Raw genomic sequence first — 19,031 nt, 5'->3', positions numbered from 1 at the left:
TGCCATGTACACATCCAAGGCACCCAGTGCCAGAGGCAGCACAGCAATCCCAAAACACCACCGAACCTCCTCCATGTTTGACTGTAGGGAAGGTGTTCTTTTCTTTGCAGGCTTTATTTTGTTTTCTGTAAACATAGAGATGATGTACCTTACCAAAAAGCTCTAATTTGGTCTCATCTGTCCACAGGACATTCTCCCAGAAGGATTTTGGCTTGTTCAGATGTGTTTTGGCAAACTCCAGTCATCTCTCTTATGTCTCTCTCTCAGCAGTGGGCTCTTACCATACTCAACCCTTTCATTGAGTTGGGGATGGAGGGTGCGAGTTGAAACTGTCGTACCTTGTGTCTGAAGGTCAGCTTGAATCTGTTTGGTAGTTGATCGAGGTGCTTTCTCCACCATTCAAACAATCCTTCGCCGCAATCTTCAATCAAGTTTTCTCTTGTGGCCACGTCCTGGGAGGCAGGATTGGAAGGGGGTTCATTTATATGCTGGTGGGTGAATGTGGTGTTCATCACGTTTCTGAGTTAAGTGTGATGCCGATCAGGAACAAGAAGCCGTACTACCAACTTCGTACACTTCCGGAATTGTTTGAATTATTTGTGTTCAAATGTCCGGTGATTGTTTTGTATTTTTCTATGTGAATGTGTACTTGTATATAACTGTCATTAATTTAAAAAGGCTTCGGCACTATTGAGCGATTTATTTGAAAAATCTCCAAAAAACGATCTTTTTTTTTTTTTTTTTTTTTTTTTGCCTAAAACACTCCCAGGCACTCACTGATGTACCTCTGAAAGTTTGACGAAGATCCGTTCAGCCAACTCTGAGAAAAATGGCAACACAAACAGACACACACAGACCAACATCTCTCTTATATAGTAGATATATTTATATACATGTATATCGAATAATGAACGGTGGTTGGAAATTATATCCAATAGGTCCATTCTACTGTTCTCCAACCGATAGTTTTGTCTTAAAAACTCAACGTTTCTGCCAGCAACCTGGCGTGTACTGGGCCTCCACCAGCCTTTATCAAGAGTAATTCCCTTGTTTACCTCCTCCCAGATATATCTGGGGGAAGGGGGTGGGCCTATTGTGTCAACCAATCACAAATCTGTGTTGCGAGACCTCGTGACCATTGACCAGTGATAGGCTTGTATTGATAGTGTTTCGTGCGTGTTTGAGCGGTGTATTGTGTTTTGTTATCCTTGTCGCCTGTGTCGGTTATGTCGCACTTTGTCCTTGTCCTCCTCCCAGCATCGGTGTCTCTCTGGTGTATTTATGAATGAGAGGTCCGTATGTCTGTGGTAACACCACATTCTCCTCTGTCAACGGTGCCCTCGTTTGGCCAGTGTGCCATGACTCCAGCATTCGCCTCATGGCCCACTTCGGGGATGCCGCCAGCACATTCACATTGTTCCACATAGGAACATGGCCCGCCCTTATTCCATGCTGGGCGATAGCAGATATTTCTGGGTGATTTTTTTTTTTTTTTTGTATACAGAGTCGAGGCTCGTGAAAGAGCTAACATTGATCAAACAAGCAAATCAAACAAACAAGCAAACAAAGTATATAAAAAGGGGAGCGGACGACAAGATGGGGAGAGAAGGGGAGGAAGCAAACAAACAACATTTGAGAGCAGGGACATCAGGAGATGTGTGGGAGGGAGAGGGCCTGGGGTGAGGCAGGATAGGTATAAAACGCAAGGACACCAAGGACTTCCAGGAAAGAAGACAAAAGTCACCTCAAAAAAGTGGATTTTGGATGAAATTAGCGGGGGTAGAAAAGATCAAGGTTTTGGATTGGGGAAGATAAGAGATGGTGGTGAACAGCCGTTTTAAAGACCTGGAGGGAGGAGTGGGATTGAAGAGAGTGAGGGAGTTTGTTCCAGAGGTGGGGGAAAAGAGGAATGAAGGAGTGAAGGTGAGCAGAGAGTCTTGATTTTGGCAGTTTAACCATAAGAGGGTTGCAGGCAGATTTTGTGCGACCTGTAGGAATATTTGGGGGACAGAGCCCAGAGAGAGCTGGGGGAGCAAGGCCGGAGAGGAGTCGGTAGAAGACGGAAAGACCACCAACCTGCCTGCGGTGAGTAAGTGAAAGGCCCTCGGAGATAGCGTCATCGCGGGAGATTCCAATGATTCTGAATGCTTTGGTTTCAACAGCGTGAAGACGAGCTAGGTGTGAGGCAGGAGCACCAGCCCAGAGGGGAGAGCAGTACTCCTTTGAGCTGCAGATGAAAGCCTTGTATGTGGTGAGGAGCTCAGGTGTGCCAAGGATGGACTTCGCACGACGGAGGATGCCCAGTCGGCGACTGGCTTTGGAGGCCAGCTTGGAAATGTGGTTTTCCCAGGAAAGATCATGGCAGATAGTGAGACCCAAAGGCTTGAGTGACAGAACATCTTGGAGAGGATAATTCAGAAAGTAGATGGGAGGGTTGTCCAGTCGGTCTTTTCGGAGAGACATCGTAAGAGTGTGAAATTTGTCAGGATTGAAAGACATGTTCCACTTGTTTGCCCAGTCTGTGATTTTGTCCAGGTCTGCAGAGAGTGAGGAGGCTGCAGACTGCCGATCTGAGGGATGAGGAATGGAGCGGCAGAGAGTAGAGTCATCAGCAAAGAGATAGAGAGGATTTTCAAGAGAGTCAGAGAGATCATTGATGAAGACCAGAAAAAGCACAGGGCCCAGAACACTGTCTTGGGGAGCTCCAGCCTGAACAGGAAGAGGAGATGAGAGAAACCCATTCAGGGCCACACGTTGACTATGACTAGAGAGGAAGTCCGCCAGCCATGCATGGAGATTTCCATGGATACCAAAGGAGGAGAGTTTGGTGAGCAGAGCGGGGTGCCAGACCGTATCGAAGGCACGTGATATGTCGAGGGAGACGGCTCTAATTTCCTGTTTGGCATTGAGGACCTCCATCCATTGTTGAGACAGCAGAAGCAGCATGTCCAGAGTAGAGTGACCTGGTCTGAAACCAAATTGATGATCAGAGATCAAGCCATTGGAGAAGAGGAAAGATTTCATATCCGAAGCAATGATGGATTCCATGACTTTGCTGATAATTGGGAGAAGGCTGATTGGTCTGTAGTTGCTAGGATCTGTTTTTGCACATTTTTTGTGCAAAGCGGTGATGTTGGCTGATTTCCAAGCAGATGGCAGTTGACCTTGAGCAAAAGAGAGGGTGAAGAGAACAGAGAGAGGGAGTGAAAGAGCAGAAGAACAGGATTTTAGGACCCGTGGGCTGATGCTGTCTGAACACCTTCTGGTGTTCATTAATGCGCTGGCCTAAGGTTTTACTGGCCTATGTGTTCTCCACCACAGTCACATGGAATGGTGTATACCACACCTGTGCAGTCATTCTTTTGTCTTTGACCTTCATCAGTGCACGTCTCAAGGTGTATATCGGTTGAGAGTTAACCCTTACCCCGACCGGTCTCAAGATTCTGCCAATCCTTTGGGCTACTCGTGGCACTACATGTTAGCTCTTACACGAGCCTCGATCTTGCATCCAAAAAAAATTAAAATAAAAAAACAAAAAATGTTTGTGATTGGTAGGTGACGGCAGACCTAAAGCCACAATTGGTATTCCCAGAGGAGATCTGTGTGACAAGATTGCGGCCTGACATTGTCATCTGATCAGGTGCAACAAGACAGGTCATCTTAGGGGAATTGTCTGTACCTTGGGAAGAGAACCTGGAGGTGGTGCACGAGAGGAAGAGAGGAAAGTACAGTGAGCTGGAGGCAGAGTGTTGGGAGAAGGGTTGGCGAGTTTCTCGTCAGCCATTTGAGCTGGGGTGTAGAGGGTATATTGGCAATTTATTTTCTGCATTTCTTGCTCGGCTTGGAGTGTGTGGTACAGAAAGAAGGAGGATGTGTGACAAGGTGGCCCAGGTTGCCTTGAAAGGCTCATTTTGGATATGGAGGAAGTTTATGGAGGCACATCGAATGGTGTAGGTTGAGGTCATGGGTGGCGGTTCATTTCAGCCTAAAGGGGTAAGTGACAGTGTGTGGAAGAGAAATGGAGTTTGTGTGTGTGTGTGTATGTATGTGTGTGTTTGTGGTGTGTGTGTGTGTGTGTGTGTGTGTGTGTGTGTGTGTGTGTGTGTGTGTGTTGCAGGAGTGTGTGTGTGTGTGTGTGTGTGTGTGTGTGTGTGTGTGTGTGTGTGTGTGTGTGTGTTGCAGGAGTGGGTATGGTTTTGCATGAATGTGTTTTTGTTTGAGTGGTGCATGTTGTAAGGGTGGTGGTCGGTTGTCTTTTTTGGTGTGTGAGTGAGTGGATGAAGGTCTGTGGATTCTGAGTGGAGGTGGTTTTGTTGTTGTAGTCTGTGTTCTCTCTGGCTGGGGGTGGGGGTGGGGGTATGTATGCACCTCGGTGTAGCTGCTGCATGTGGAGGTGTATGTGCCCCTGCTGGCCCACCTTAGCTGACTGTATTGAGGTTGAAGGGCCTAAACGGGATGATGCTGAGGACCTCGACTGAGGACCCGGTCAGTGATGCACACTTGTGACCAGGTGTGTTTTGAAATTATATACACATACATATACATACACATGTACATTGTACATATATATATATATATATATATATATATATATATATATATATATATATATATATATATATATATATATATATATAATAATATATATTATAATAATATATATATAATAATATATATATATATATTATATATATATATATGTATATATATGTATATATATGTATATATATGTATAAATGACGAGAATAGAACCATGTTCCACACCTTGAGTTCAAGAGATAACAAGATTTAATGATGAACCAATATCACAGCGCTGTGGAGGGTGTAAGAGTCATACCATTCACAAATGAACAGCATGGCCACATACACTCCTGAGTTCCTTACAGAAAGAACTTCCTTATATACTTGCAGAGTGTGATAAAAATCTCCGCTAATTTTGGCAAGTTTCAGCAGTATAATACACAATGGGGGAAACGTTGACCAGTACCCCCACCCTTGTCCTATCTTCTTTGGCATGAGCAAAGGGCAAGATGCGGGAGGGAGAAAGAGCACCGTGACATTCTCAAAACTTATCTTCCATGTTGGCTTTTGGTCAAGGACAGACAGACGCGTTTTTACTAGGGGGTCTAACGGAGCAAGCGGTTTCACTATCTTTCTACATTTTTTGGCACAGTTGGACAATAAAACATAGTTCAAAACAAGAGGGAACATAGTAAGCTTAATCCTTTTCACAAAGCAACCATTATTAAATGCAAACCACAATTACATAAGGCACAATAAAAGGCATGATCTCGACATTCCCCCATTTGGTCTCTACGAGACTACGTATCACAGAGACCAGGCCACATCGGCTTTATTTGCAAAGCAAAAGAGTATAGTGTTATATGTGGCCACATCGGGCTTTATTGAGTGTTGTATGTGTGTCCTCCAAGGGCATGCCACGCACATAAAGTACCTTGCATGCATGTTTGAAAGGTGTCATGTTGTGCGTGTTTGGAACATGAAGGCTCAGAACATGAAAGGCCATTAACGTTTCGGATCCACAACGAAGGCGTCTGGTCCAGATGAGGTTCTGCTCCGCCAGGGGGCCAACAACCTCCCCTGCGGAACTTGCTCCCCCCACCCTTTGCAGATGCGGTCCTTGCAGATCTTCGAAGTTAATCAACGATCATGCCCATGAGATCTCTCACGTGCTGCTGTTCTGGGGAATACATAATGTTGTCAGTATCTTGTGTCTCATGTTCCTGGTCAGGGTACAGAGCGTTAAAATCCGAATCACTTGAAGCAAAGAGATCCGAAACATTTGAAGCAAAGAGAGGGACTTCCTTTATGTCAAAGTCTCCCATGGACGCCTGGTCGGTTTGCGGGTCTAGGATATCCATGTCGGGTCCCTCGACTGCCAGACCCAGCGTCGCAATCAGATCCATAGTTGGGTCGGAAGGGGGTGTACAGCTGTGAGCTTGTAATACATAAGAGGCGTTAGCCAGTACACGCAAGGGGTTTACCACACAAGTATCACAGCCATCACAAACATCAATACAGGCATCAGCCAGTTCCCACAAGGGATTTTCAACACAAGTATCACAGTCATCACAAAAATCAATACAATCTTCTGAAGCGCCGGTCACATCTGCCTTGTTGTAGGACCCATTCAGGTCGACGGCCTCTGTGGTCAAGATCATGGTCTTCCGACGGCGGTTTCTTCATCGTCCATCCTGAAAAATACTTTCTTACACACACCATGATCAAATTCCTAGCCCCCCGTCCCACCAATTGGCATTTAGTTACCTTATCTCTCAGATGGTTGGCTTATTCATAGCCGCATTTCCTGTGTCGTGTCTGGAAATTCAAATGCCATATTTACTTTCACCAATTTCCGAAAATACCTTCCTTTTAATCATCTTCCCTACATCTAATAATACATGATTTACCAACCATTTCCCCCCCAACCATAATCGGTCAATGGAAATAATCGGTATTCTCCCCTTCAAAATTTCACTGTTATCCTATCAATACCTGGACATTTTTTCCCTTCCTTCCTAGATACGCGAATTTCACACCAGTATAAACCCACTGGAAAAATTATCTGAAAAATAACGAAATCGTCTCCAAGTTCTCTAGCTAATCTCCATCCGCAATCAGCAACTTTACCCTCCTATGCATTTTGCCTTAGGTTTTAGAACCTAGAGTCTACCAAAACAACAACAACTAGCCTCCCAAAGCCATTTCCCTGCAAGAGCGGGGGTTAGCCTTGCGGTCCCCATGACAATCTTCTTCATTTTGCTCTATCACCTCCCTTTGAGCAATAATTCAATTGATGTGATTCCCACGTACCTGGTGGAGTTCTGTTCACCTGGTCTGCAGAGCCGTGATCCAATCTTCACCAGCCCCCAATCACCTCCTCGATTGGGGTCATTCTGCATGTAGCAATCTGTCATTGACAAATAATCCATCTGAGTCGACTTTCCAATCCAATCATCTTTGCACTTTCCACGACCTTCTTCACACTTCCTCCCAAACCTTTCCTTCAGACACAACCCACATGAGTTATGAATACAATTTCCCCTTTCAGGCGCGTGTCTAGCCACTCACAAAGTGTCCACAAGACAAAATCATCATATTTCACACCTCAGCTCTCGAGACCACCCAGGGGTCCCTTGAGAGATGCATCCTAATGTTAATCAGCTCTCGAGAGCTCAATTTTGAACAGGGGTAAAACCAGCAATACTCAATTCTGCCAAGCAAGAGGCCAGAGCAGTATCACTCCCTCTTCCCTCTGCCCACCATAACTGGCAGACAGACAATGGCGAGCCACAAGCCCCAACCCTACAAGGCTCCAGCTCCCATCCAAAGGACACAAACTCCCTCAGACTGGCATAATCTCTTTGCCAGCTTATGTACGAACCAAGATTGCAAACAAATAGTTTTCCAAACAAAACTCAGTTGTCACCCTATTGCACCATATTGGCAGAATTCACTTCAGCTCTCTACCACTCTTGTGTCGAGTGGTGCCCAAAATGACATTGCACGAACCCTTTCAATACCTGTTTAAACCTACTGCCATTTAACGACGCTTCCCAGACGACGGTTCCCCATACACTATTCTGGCACAAAATTGTTGCATCCCACAGATGCCACGATTATTTGAACAAACTCATTTTCCTAATCCACCTTTTCAATTTTTATTTCAATTTAAAGTTAATCCAATGTCCTCTAATACCTCTCTTAGCATCCCATGCACCTGTTGCAGACACCTGTTTTAGCCTCTGGCCCAATAGCTGCCCAATAAACAAATAATAAAAAGAAAATAACCTGATCTATTTATTGAAATAGACCTAATTCTCATGTTGGTCAATTTTTTCACCCACTGTGACTCTCGCGTCAATCCTGCCATTCCCAACCACATTTCCAGCGAGGATGACGTCACTATTTCACACCTTTCCTCCCTTGAACAGCGGGAGTCCTCCATGAGATGCATTCCGATGTAAATCACTTCAAAGTACCCGAATAGCCCTCCCTGGAATCGCACCTTTAACATTACCGGCACCGCCCTTTCTTGGTTCAAATCCTACCTCTGACAGACACAAATCCACTGCTCAACTCTATCCTGACGGACTGCATCACTGAAATAAATCCTGGCTTCAAATCAACTTTCTCAAACTTAACTATGATAAATCTGAAATAATCGCATCATCTTCCTTCGAACTCAGAGCACACCAACACAGTATACATCAAACATTGGATTCATATTTCCACAGACCTCCACCACTCTGTTAAATCCTAAACATGCCCAATGGGCAATCCCCTCTGCTCAGGGCTGCAAAATGCTGGATTCTAACCTTCCCAAACACAGCTCTTGTCCGCCAGGCTGCAAATTCAAAGCATTTTCAGTCCCCCTTTTTCCCATACACTAGCCAGTGTAAGTCAGCCAAACATAAACAAAGAGGTTCCAGCGAGCTGTGACCTCCATAACTCTAAACAACTCCACTGGCACTTTTTAAAACAAACTTTCCCAGTCACTTACTAAAATAAAGTGCAGCTCTTGTCCGTAGATATACGTTAACCAAGGTTACATGAGACTTGACAACAATAGTACTGCCCCGTGGAGCAAGGCATCAGAGACAACTCCCCTCCACCTTGACTTACCCCAGGTAGAATTTGGCTACCTACAGAGAAAGTACCTGCACAACACATTTACAAACCAATTCGTCCCCTCGTATTAGGGGACATCACAAATGTTCCACCACAATTCACAGCAGGTGACCACCCACCTGCCTTCTGTCGAAGTCCAGTTCAATTTTCTGAGTTTCCATTCACAGACAGACAGACAGACGAACCCCCAACGTACTAACAGGATGGTCTCACAGAGGCCATTCCATTCAAATCTGTAGGCTGCCACGATTCTTCCCGCCAGGACACACCATCATAGTCACCATAGTCACACGACATGTCAGCAGACACAGTGAATGACATTCGACACCATAACAGACACCGCAGACACTGCTTCTCCTTGATCCATATCTGCAGACGCAGTCAGACACACCCAGTCGGACAGACAGACTGGCTCCTCATTACAACTGCAAACATCCGAAATGACAACAGCTAACACCAAATATTTATTGTCCCCCTTTCAGGGAAGTCAAATCAACCACCATTAAAGCACAAAACAGAAAACGACCATATACTCAGAGTATATACCATATACTCAGAGTGAGACCCGAAAATCAAGCAGACAGACCGACAATCGAACCTGTCTTTCGACACTGCCGAACGACAAGTCTGCAGACACTGAGGGAGTGACTTTCGACCCCCAGTAAACACCGCGGACACCGCTTTGGTCCGCACCTGCAACTCCATCACGCGCCTCCAACTTCTTTTTCGGCGCATCGATCAACACAAATGTACTGACGCATCTTATATTCTACACATTGCTATCCAACCTTTCGCCACAGTCCCATCACAAACAATGTATCTCTCACGGCATGCATGGCAGGAATCACACTCGTATTGCACCAACATGGAATTCGAGCACATTCCATAGTTGCGAAAATATTGTGCTGGACAAGACATTATTATCATCGACTTGCGCTTTCACACGCATGGCAAAGTCCACGGATGTACAAAGTCGAAGTGCCCTCTCCCTTAGTTGATCCACACTGTACCTCGGCACACATCCTCAGATAATTAAATACATGTTTTAATCCAAGCGTGCATCCTCGCACCCGATCCACCACCTTCCAACCACCGCAGGTGCACCTGAACTCCATGGCACACCCGCAACTCCCTCAAAATCAGTGTTCAAAGACATGACTCAATGGACAGCCAGAAAGCCAGACAAATACGGACACACACACAGAGATAGACACAGGTGGGTTATCGCCTGCATTCTGTACAAATTCCATGTTCCTGTCCATAAGTTGGCCCATCAAGTGTAACCCCTTTCACGAAACCTTTTCTGAGGGTCAAATGTAACAGACAGACAGACCGGCAAATAGGCAGGGGCAAACCCCGAGGCCCCAGACACCATCACCACACACATACCCCGCATCACATAGGAGTATCAACATTTGTCATAGGAGTATCAGCTTAAAATATCCACCCGCTCTGATCCTCCAGAGCTGAGGAAACCAGCCAACCTGAGCCGGACAGCAAATGCCATATGTCTTCGTCTCAAATTGAGGGCAAAATTTTCACAATGGCAAACAATTAATATATTGTCCACATTCATCTTGGTCACTCCAACCCATCCTGGCTCTCCCCAAGAGCTCCGTGTCCGGACAGACAGACAGATAAACAGACCGGGTGAAACCATAACCATTCATCCTTCCGATTGGACTCACGCCAGCATCACATGTCATTCTTGCCTTCATTCAACGCATTCTGCCATCCCAAGTCGGCCAAATACAAGCCCCGGCCATGCCGTTGAATAAACACCCAGTCGGTTGACAGCCTATCATTTTTGACTTTTACTCCCATTCTTCCTTGCTACATCTGGAGAGCCGTTAATGTGGGGATGTAATTGAACACTTGTTTTAAAGCCCTGTCTACACATGCTCTCCATAACATACTCATTATTCCCTGCCAATTTTCCCCAGCAGACTGAGTCCCACATGGCATCTCAAAATCTAAACTGATACCTTTTATTTCTTCCTAAATGTACTCAATTAATTTTTCACCTCCACAACATATAAATAATGTCATTCCAAAGTACTCATCCGGATTGCCCAATGCCTGCAGGCAATTTGGGGAACCCCTTGTCAATCAATGACACACATCAATGACACACACACAATAAACACAAATACACGCTGCAATGACAGATCATTCATTCCCTTATACACACATACCATGTGACTGACCCTTCATTCTCCATGCCTTTCTCCTATCTGGTACCTGCGCTTTTCTGATTCCAGTTTAATTTATCCTTCTCCAAAAATCACATAAACATTTCCTATTTCCACATATAAGAAATAACCAATATCTCCCTTGAGATACAAAACAAAACGCTTCCCACTCAGCACACAACATACATGTGCTCACTCCAACACATCACTTCAAGCTACCTCATCACTCGCATTGTTCACACACACGAATGCGTCCCCTGCTTGTGCACAGCATGGTCCGCATTCCTGTCTCGATTCTGTCCCACCTCGCTGTTCCCCGCGAGGCAGCTACTCCGTTGCCCCGGTAACCTGCCTGCATGTCTCGGCTCGCGTGTTCACAGCTGGATTCCACACACCTCGTACATTATAATCCTCTCTGTTTTATTTCTCCAGATCTAACCTCATCTTTTGTCCAGAAAGAGCTAATACTTGACCTACCTATAGCATATTGTCAGAACTCCTTCCTTTGGGTAAAAACTGCACCGGATGTGCATGCCTTAAATCCTGAGACAGGACAAAGAAGGCCTTGAGGGGGGGGGGGGGGGGGGGGGGTTTATCAGATACACACATCCAGTGCGTAGCTTAACTTAAAATACTCATCGTCCTACCTTCCTTGGGCTAGTCCCTCCAGCGGGTCGAAGATCGGGCCGCCCCCCGATCTGTAATACCCTTCTCTTAACACAGTACTCACGCCGGAGTATTCTTAACACCAATATCTATTACCCATTCTTATCCTTATTCTTCCATATCCTTATAAAGGTGCAACCAGCCGCATCTTACCTGGCTCATTTTAATCCTTTATTCGCCTGACTCGGCCACCCGAATGCGTCGAATACACGCACTCCGTCTCCAGAACTCAAATCATTCTAGTTTACTTCAGATTGAGTATTACTCCGACATACCTTAATCTCCCTTAAGATATTTAATTAACGTGCATGGAACATTTTCCCGTCCATGCGCCCAGGCGGTCGCTCCCAGCGCACGGCAGCACGACCCCCATTTGCAAGAAGCAGCTCGTGATGCGTACAAGGCGCAAGGAAGCGCCCCGAGGCCATCCACCGAAAAATCCTGCCTTTTAGTTTACCGCGCCGATATTTCCCTCATCCGGTCCTCCCGCGGCGCTAACTCGCGGTCAATGCTTGTATAGCGCTTCTAACTTGTCTAACTTATCACCCATGCCAGGGCTTTCCTAAAGGGGTTCTCCCTTCTTAACTTAGCTTAACACTTATCCTGGCCATCCTCCTTGGGTCCCCTCCGTTAGTCCGCAGCCAATACTTTCTCTGGTTACTATCAACCCCATCAACTCCATCTTGTCTCTAGACTGCCCTGCCTGGGAAGTTCTTGGCTTTATCAAGAAGTCCCCCCTTTTTGCTAACTGACCCCCATTTCTTGGTTCATCAATAGACAACTTGTTACCCGAGCCAAATAGGCCTGTACTTACACACCAGATTCCAATTTGTTCGTGATCCAAGCAGGGAACGACGAAATGGAAGACAGACAGCCTGAGTGAGTGAACGGAGCTCAATTTGGAAAGACCCCTCAGTATGAAAACTCACGTTAATCGAATCAGTGCTGGCCAGCCTCTCCGCTGAGTCCCCACAGGGTCTGCCTCCCAAATATCGCTCAGAGTCGGATCCCACTTCTGACACCAAAATGACGAGAATAGAACCATGTTCCACACCTTGAGTTCAAGAGATAACAAGATTTAATGATGAACCAATATCACAGCGCTGTGGAGGGTGTAAGAGTCATACCATTCACAAATGAACAGCATGGCCACATACACTCCTGAGTTCCTTACAGAAAGAACTTCCTTATATACTTGCAGAGTGTGATAAAAATCTCCGCTAATTTTGGCAAGTTTCAGCAGTATAATACACAATGGGGGAAACGTTGACCAGTACCCCCACCCTTGTCCTATCTTCTTTGGCATGAGCAAAGGGCAAGATGCGGGAGGGAGAAAGAGCACCGTGACATTCTCAAAACTTATCTTACATGTTGGCTTTTGGTCAAGGACAGACAGACGCGTTTTTACTAGGGGGTCTAACGGAGCAAGCGGTTTCACTATCTTTCTACATTTTTTGGCACAGTTGGACAATAAAACATAGTTCAAAACAAGAGGGAACATAGTAAGCTTAATCCTTTTCACAAAGCAACCATTATTAAATGCAAACCACAATTACATAAGGCACAATAAAAGGCATGATCTCGACATATATATATATATATATATATATATATATGTATATATATGTATATATATATATATATGTATATATATATATATATATATATATATTATATATATATGTATATGTATATATATATATATATGTATATGTATATATATATATATATGTATATGTATATATATATATATATATGTATATGTATATATATATATATATATATATATATATATATATATATATATATATATATATGTATATATATGTATATATATATATATATATATATATTATATATATATATATATATATATATATATATATATATATATATATATATATATATATATATATATATCCCTGGTTTGAGTCCCCGGTTCAGTCAGAATTTTTCACATGAGCCCCCCGCAGGAATTTAATTTCAGTTATTAAAAATTGTAGTCGAGTCAATCTCCAATGCACTTCTACATATACCTGCATACACGTACATATGCACGTATACTTACACTCACATGTGGGGTCTTCCTTGCAGGCACGTAAGACATCGGCCATTATAAAGCTCACAGTGTTGAATGTGGAAAATTTCTGAGGAGATTCCGTTGGCTCAATGGCGCAGTGGGCTGTCACCACGAAAAGTGATGGAGGTCCCTGGTTTGAGTCCCGGGTTGAGTCAGAATTTTTCACACTCGCCCCACGCAGGAAGAATTTAATTGCTGTTTATTAAAAAGAAAATATATTTATATCTGCATACACATATACATATATATCTGCATATAGTCCGTGGGCTGAGTAGGGTTTACATGCACCCCCCCCACAACTTAACTTCCCGGGTATGTCCATGTACCCCCCACCCTAGGGGTTAGGAAAAACCATGTTAACAGAAAAAAAACTCATTCCCTCATAGTTTGACCTCTGGTGACCTCATTAGTGACCTCATTTGCATATAACACATATCATTGTAAAGAGTGTCCCAGGACAAACATTTTGAGGGGTCATATGCAACCATAGGATGACTAGGTAAAAAGTTATGGCCATTTGAATTTCGCCTACCCCTAATTTTCGGAAATCACTGACACAGGGGGGGTAACATCAAAATATGCGTGGGAGGTACCTTGGGAATGAGTTTTTTTTCTGTTAACATGGTTTTTCCTAACCCCTAGGGTGGGGGGTACATGGACATACCCGGGAGGTTAAGTTGTGGGGGTGGTGCATGTAAACCCTACTCAGCCCACGGACTAATATACATATACATATACATATATACATATGTATATATATATATATATATATATATATATATATATATATATATATATATATATATATACATATATATATATATATATATATATATATATATATATATATATATATATATATATTGTTACGGATACGGGGGACGGCTCTCCCGTTAGCAAGGGGTGATTAGCCCCTTGTCCTGTTAAGCTGGCCGTCTCCCCGGTCCTGGTACTTGTAACGCTATCCCGTGGGATGGAACGGATCAGGGTTATGGGCCCAGGGTTTATCCCGAATACCTTTATCCGTCCCTCCGCAGACTAGGGAGACAAGTACCGCTCGAACCCCGGTTTGGATGGTCTAGTTAGTTGCCGAGCGGTTTTTTATCAACCCGAAGTTCGAGTCATTAGCCTTCACTAAACCCGATCCTGAACGTTGGCCAAATCGTGCCACGTACACTCAATATGGAAACCTCTAAAGCGACCGAAAGAGCATGAAGAAGTAAAGACAAAGTAGGGAATAACAAGATTTATTACTATTTACACACAACTAAAGCAGAAAAGAAATGGAATATGATTTATAAGGCAATGGAAGGAGCAGGCGACATAGTGCAATGATTAGCTTATATATATGGCAGTCTTACTTATAAACCCCAAGACAACATGAAAGACGGACAAACGGGCACACTTACACGGGGGAAATGATGGCAGGAATCACTGGAGGGAGGAGAAGGTCCAAGCCGATGGCAGGGCAGGAAGGTCCGGGCAATTCCACACCGTCGAGGTCCACGTTCCGTGCTCGAAGCGTACAGCAGCTGGCAGCTCCGCGTCTCCACAGCCGGCAATAGGGCCTAGTGGGTCTCGGCGTATTGCTCAGTATCAGCACCCCCTCACATCTCGTTCTCTCTTGGCTGCTTTAGCTGGATCGCGCATCTGCCGCACCTGTCTCTCAATCTTCTTCGGACCTCAATCTTCTCCAAAAAGCTCATCTGCCGTGGGGAGCGTCGCGCTGCGGGTTATATAGGCCCCGCCCTTCAACCTTTGCGAACCCTCCCCCAAGTGTTCTCTCTCCGCCCTCTCAAGCCAAACCCCTCGTTCTGGGTTGGATGAGCGGGGCCGACTTACTCCTCCCCTCTATGACGAGGTGGAGATCCGCCTTTCTTCTTCGTCGTTACCTCGTGCGTAATGGAGTCAAATGCAGCAAAGTGGACAGGAGATGAAAATGCAGCAAAGTGGCTGAAGAGTCAATTGCAGCAAACCTGGCAAACCTGGCACTTGGAAGCTGCCATGGGGCGTCGGAGGGGCCTACTCTTATTTAATTCGGTGCAATGAAGAGTCAAACTATTGGGAAACACATCCTTAACCTACAGAGAATAAGGGACTAACTATTTAAAAGGATATATGGTGTCCTGTGTGTAGGTTTATGGAATTAATTAAGAGGACGAGCTTCGACCTTTCTTTACATTACGGAGGGTGACAGTTACACACAACAAAACCATACTTCTCACATTCGTTACACTTTCTCAAATTCGTTACACTTCTCAAATTCGTTACAATATATATATATATATATATATGTTATTTCATAGCTATATTGGAGCACCAATGTTGCAAGTTGATTTATGGCTGTGGACTTGTTGCTTGAGGTGAGGTATGTGTTCAGGATTAGTTGTGTTCTTGACAGGTGTTGATGAAGAATCGTTTTGTCTCATTTGCAAACCATGAATCACTTTGTTTTTATTTTCCCTGCCCAATTTAAGGTTGTTGTGGAGTTCATTTCAATTATGTTATCTGTTGTTACTTTTTCTTTCACAAAGATGCATGATTTGTTTGGAACAAATTCAACTTGAATCTAGTCAACCTACTGCTTTACTGGTTTAAATTGTGGAAGTTTGCTTGTTGGTTACTAAATATAGTTTGAGATTATTAACCAGGCAAAGTCACCTCCACTATATCGGTGGAAAAACTGTGGGCCTTGTGCACATTTGTGGGCCAACTTCCTGTTGCAAATCCTTGGGAGTTAAAGTAAAACTTCATGGTTTATCACGTCTTTAATGTCCTAAGGCGATTTTGATATGGTGTCGACAACATGAACACGTGAACGCTGCCATCATTTTTACTTTATACCTTCCAACCTGTCAAACAATAGGACCTGGTCATACATATATATATATATATATATATATATATATATATGGGAACATGTGCTGGATCAGCACGTAGCTGCGTTCTTGGACGACTCGGCACCATCCCGACACACACCACTGTGTGTGCGACGGAATGAGGTGTTTTTACCGCGGTTTGAGTACAAATCCTGCCACCAACCTCCTTGAGAGAGGACCCAGGACCCTGGTACTCATTTCGCCGACCTCGGAAGGATGACAGGCTGAGTCAACCCCACCTGGTATTAATTCAACAGCTGAACGGGATTCGAACTCAGGACCTCAGGAACCCAAGCCCGCTGCTCTAACCATTAGGCCAACACCAGGTGTAATCCTTGTTTGGTCACTGCCTTTTTCTCTTGATGGGAGCAGGGAGGATCGGGAGTATGCGTAATCCAGGAGCATGTGAGGGAGCGTATTATATAGCACCTGATCATCACATGTTTAGATCATCATACACCCAGGTTGGCGCAAGCATCAAGCAGGTACACAACCGTGCTAATTCGTGGCCGCCTCCTCGCTGCAGTGGGATGAACATGGCAGAGCAAAAGTTGCTCATGGAATGTTCCCTGCTTCCAGCAGAATTACCGGCCTCGGCAAACCCATTCAGCTCGGCCTTGCTCTGGGTCTCAGGGTTCTAGATCCAGAAAGAACACTCCCTTACTCGACCATATCACAGAGATATTGAGCCATTCACCGCAGTGACGTTGCATGGAGAAAACTAAGAGATTATTGTACAGCACAAACGCATGAACGGACAAGCTACATGTAGCGTTCTACCTTGGCACTTATCTGTCCAGTTGTTGTGCAAAAACTCCTCCATTCCACCATACTCATCCTGGATGAAGTTCATCACTGGTTATTTTCTGCGACAGAAGGAGGTTGAGGGAAAGTTGGTCAGGATAGGAGCTTGGGGATTCTGTTTCTTCCTACCTCCTCCATGCTCACCTTGTTGTGGTTCCAGGATGGCCAACATGATAAACCGTGACTGAAGGCATATTATACTTGTACAATTGGGTAATCAAATTGAAAACCTTGTCAGCTCTGCACCCCATTCAATGATTCTCACAATACACAAATGGCAGCCATCATCGAGAGTAACAAAATAAGTGTCATTGTGCACAACATATTCCACTTGAGTGATCATTTTGAAAGGAATTTACTTCGACATTGGTGAAACCAGTTTGACCCACATTGTTATTGTCACATGCACATCCCATTAATATACTATATTGGAAGAATGCACAGGTGATGCGACTCCCTTTTAAAACCAACACGTGTTGTTGATCTAGGTGTTTGGTCGTTTCTCTGGGAGATGGTTCTGTGCTATCAAAGCAATCTCAGAGCAAAAATGAAACTTGGTGACTTGCCATTGCTTTTTCAGTTGTAGGAAAGGCAGAATTTGGAATTTGGTCAGGATACTGGTCTACTCAACCCTTCTTCGCGAAAAATATTGTGAAATATTTTGTAAACACGAGCAATGAATGCTCACAGACGAGTCCCCAATTTAATTCCACGTTTGCGGGGCGACACACTGATTTATGCAACGTCTTGCCCTAACCCTAACCCTAACCCTAACCCTAACCCTAACCCTCATTCTAGCCCTAACCCTAACCCTAACCCTCATTCTAGCCCTAACCCTAACCCTAACCCTAACAACCCCAACCCTCACCCTCACCCTAACCCTAACCCTAACCCTAACAACCCTAACCCTAAACCTCACCCTAACCCTAACAACCCTAACCCTAACCCTAACAACCAGAACCCTAACAACCCTAACCCTAACCCTAACCGTAACCCTCTGTGTAGCACAAATGTGACAGTTTATCGTTTGGTCTTTAATAAACACAGGACTGGATAGCTCAAATGACACGTGTTCCATCACTGAACTACCCTCCCAGGCCTTTGAAGGTAAAGTACCGAGAAATGGGGGGAATAGGGACAGCAAGGTGAATAGGGACACAAACTGAAAAAAAGTTCGGAAACTTTTTTCGCTGAAAATTGATAACCATACTGATTTGTTGATATTTGGGTTGAAAGTGTTCTCTTGTTTTAAAAAAAAAGCAACTTATAGTCCCTATTAACCCCATATATGGGTTAAATAGGAATAAATAGGATTTTTATGGCTGTCCCTATTCACCCCGTTTTACGGGTGAATAGGGACAGTCACTAATACAAAAAAATAATAATCAAGAAACAATCCTGAGTTTCCAACTTATTGATAAATTGATAGCTCAGATGGATGCACATAATATGTACCCATAATATAAACCACGGTGCCAATGAAAAAAAAATGGGATAAAAAGTTTCTCCAAACTGTCCCTATTTCTTGATTGTTATTTTTTTGTATTAGTGACTGTCCCGATTCACCAGTAAAACGGGGTGAATAGGGACAGCCATAAAAATCCTATTTATTCCTTTTTAACCCATATATGGGGTTAATAGGGACTATACGTTGCTTTTTAAAAAAACAAGGGAACACTTTCAACCCAAATATCAACAAATCAGTATGGTTATCAATTTTCAGCGAAAAGAGTTTCCAAACTTTTTTTCAGTTTGTGT

General features: G+C 44.2%; 1 protein-coding gene and 1 long non-coding RNA gene across 2 annotated transcripts in view; one reads left to right on the top strand and one right to left on the bottom strand.

The window, feature by feature from the left end:
- The window catches only part of LOC137436088 (CUB and sushi domain-containing protein 3-like), a 1,358,203-nt gene that overhangs the window by 912,552 nt on the left and 426,620 nt on the right, over positions 1-19,031 (top strand). The gene's annotated exons all lie outside the window — the stretch shown is intronic.
- LOC144894243 (uncharacterized) lies at positions 4,771-7,774 on the bottom strand. Its single transcript, XR_013624919.1, has 2 exons — positions 6,835-7,774; positions 4,771-6,339 (listed from the first exon to the last, which is right to left on the bottom strand). It is a non-coding gene; the product is annotated as an uncharacterized LOC144894243 (long non-coding RNA).

The sequence above is a fragment of the Myxine glutinosa genome, chromosome 11 (assembly GCF_964187855.1).
Source record: "Myxine glutinosa chromosome 11, kmMyxGlut1.1, whole genome shotgun sequence".
Classification (NCBI taxonomy): Eukaryota; Metazoa; Chordata; class Myxini; order Myxiniformes; family Myxinidae; genus Myxine; species Myxine glutinosa.
Note: the sequence above shows the minus strand (reverse complement) of the source record. Positions and strands in the feature narration are given on the sequence as shown.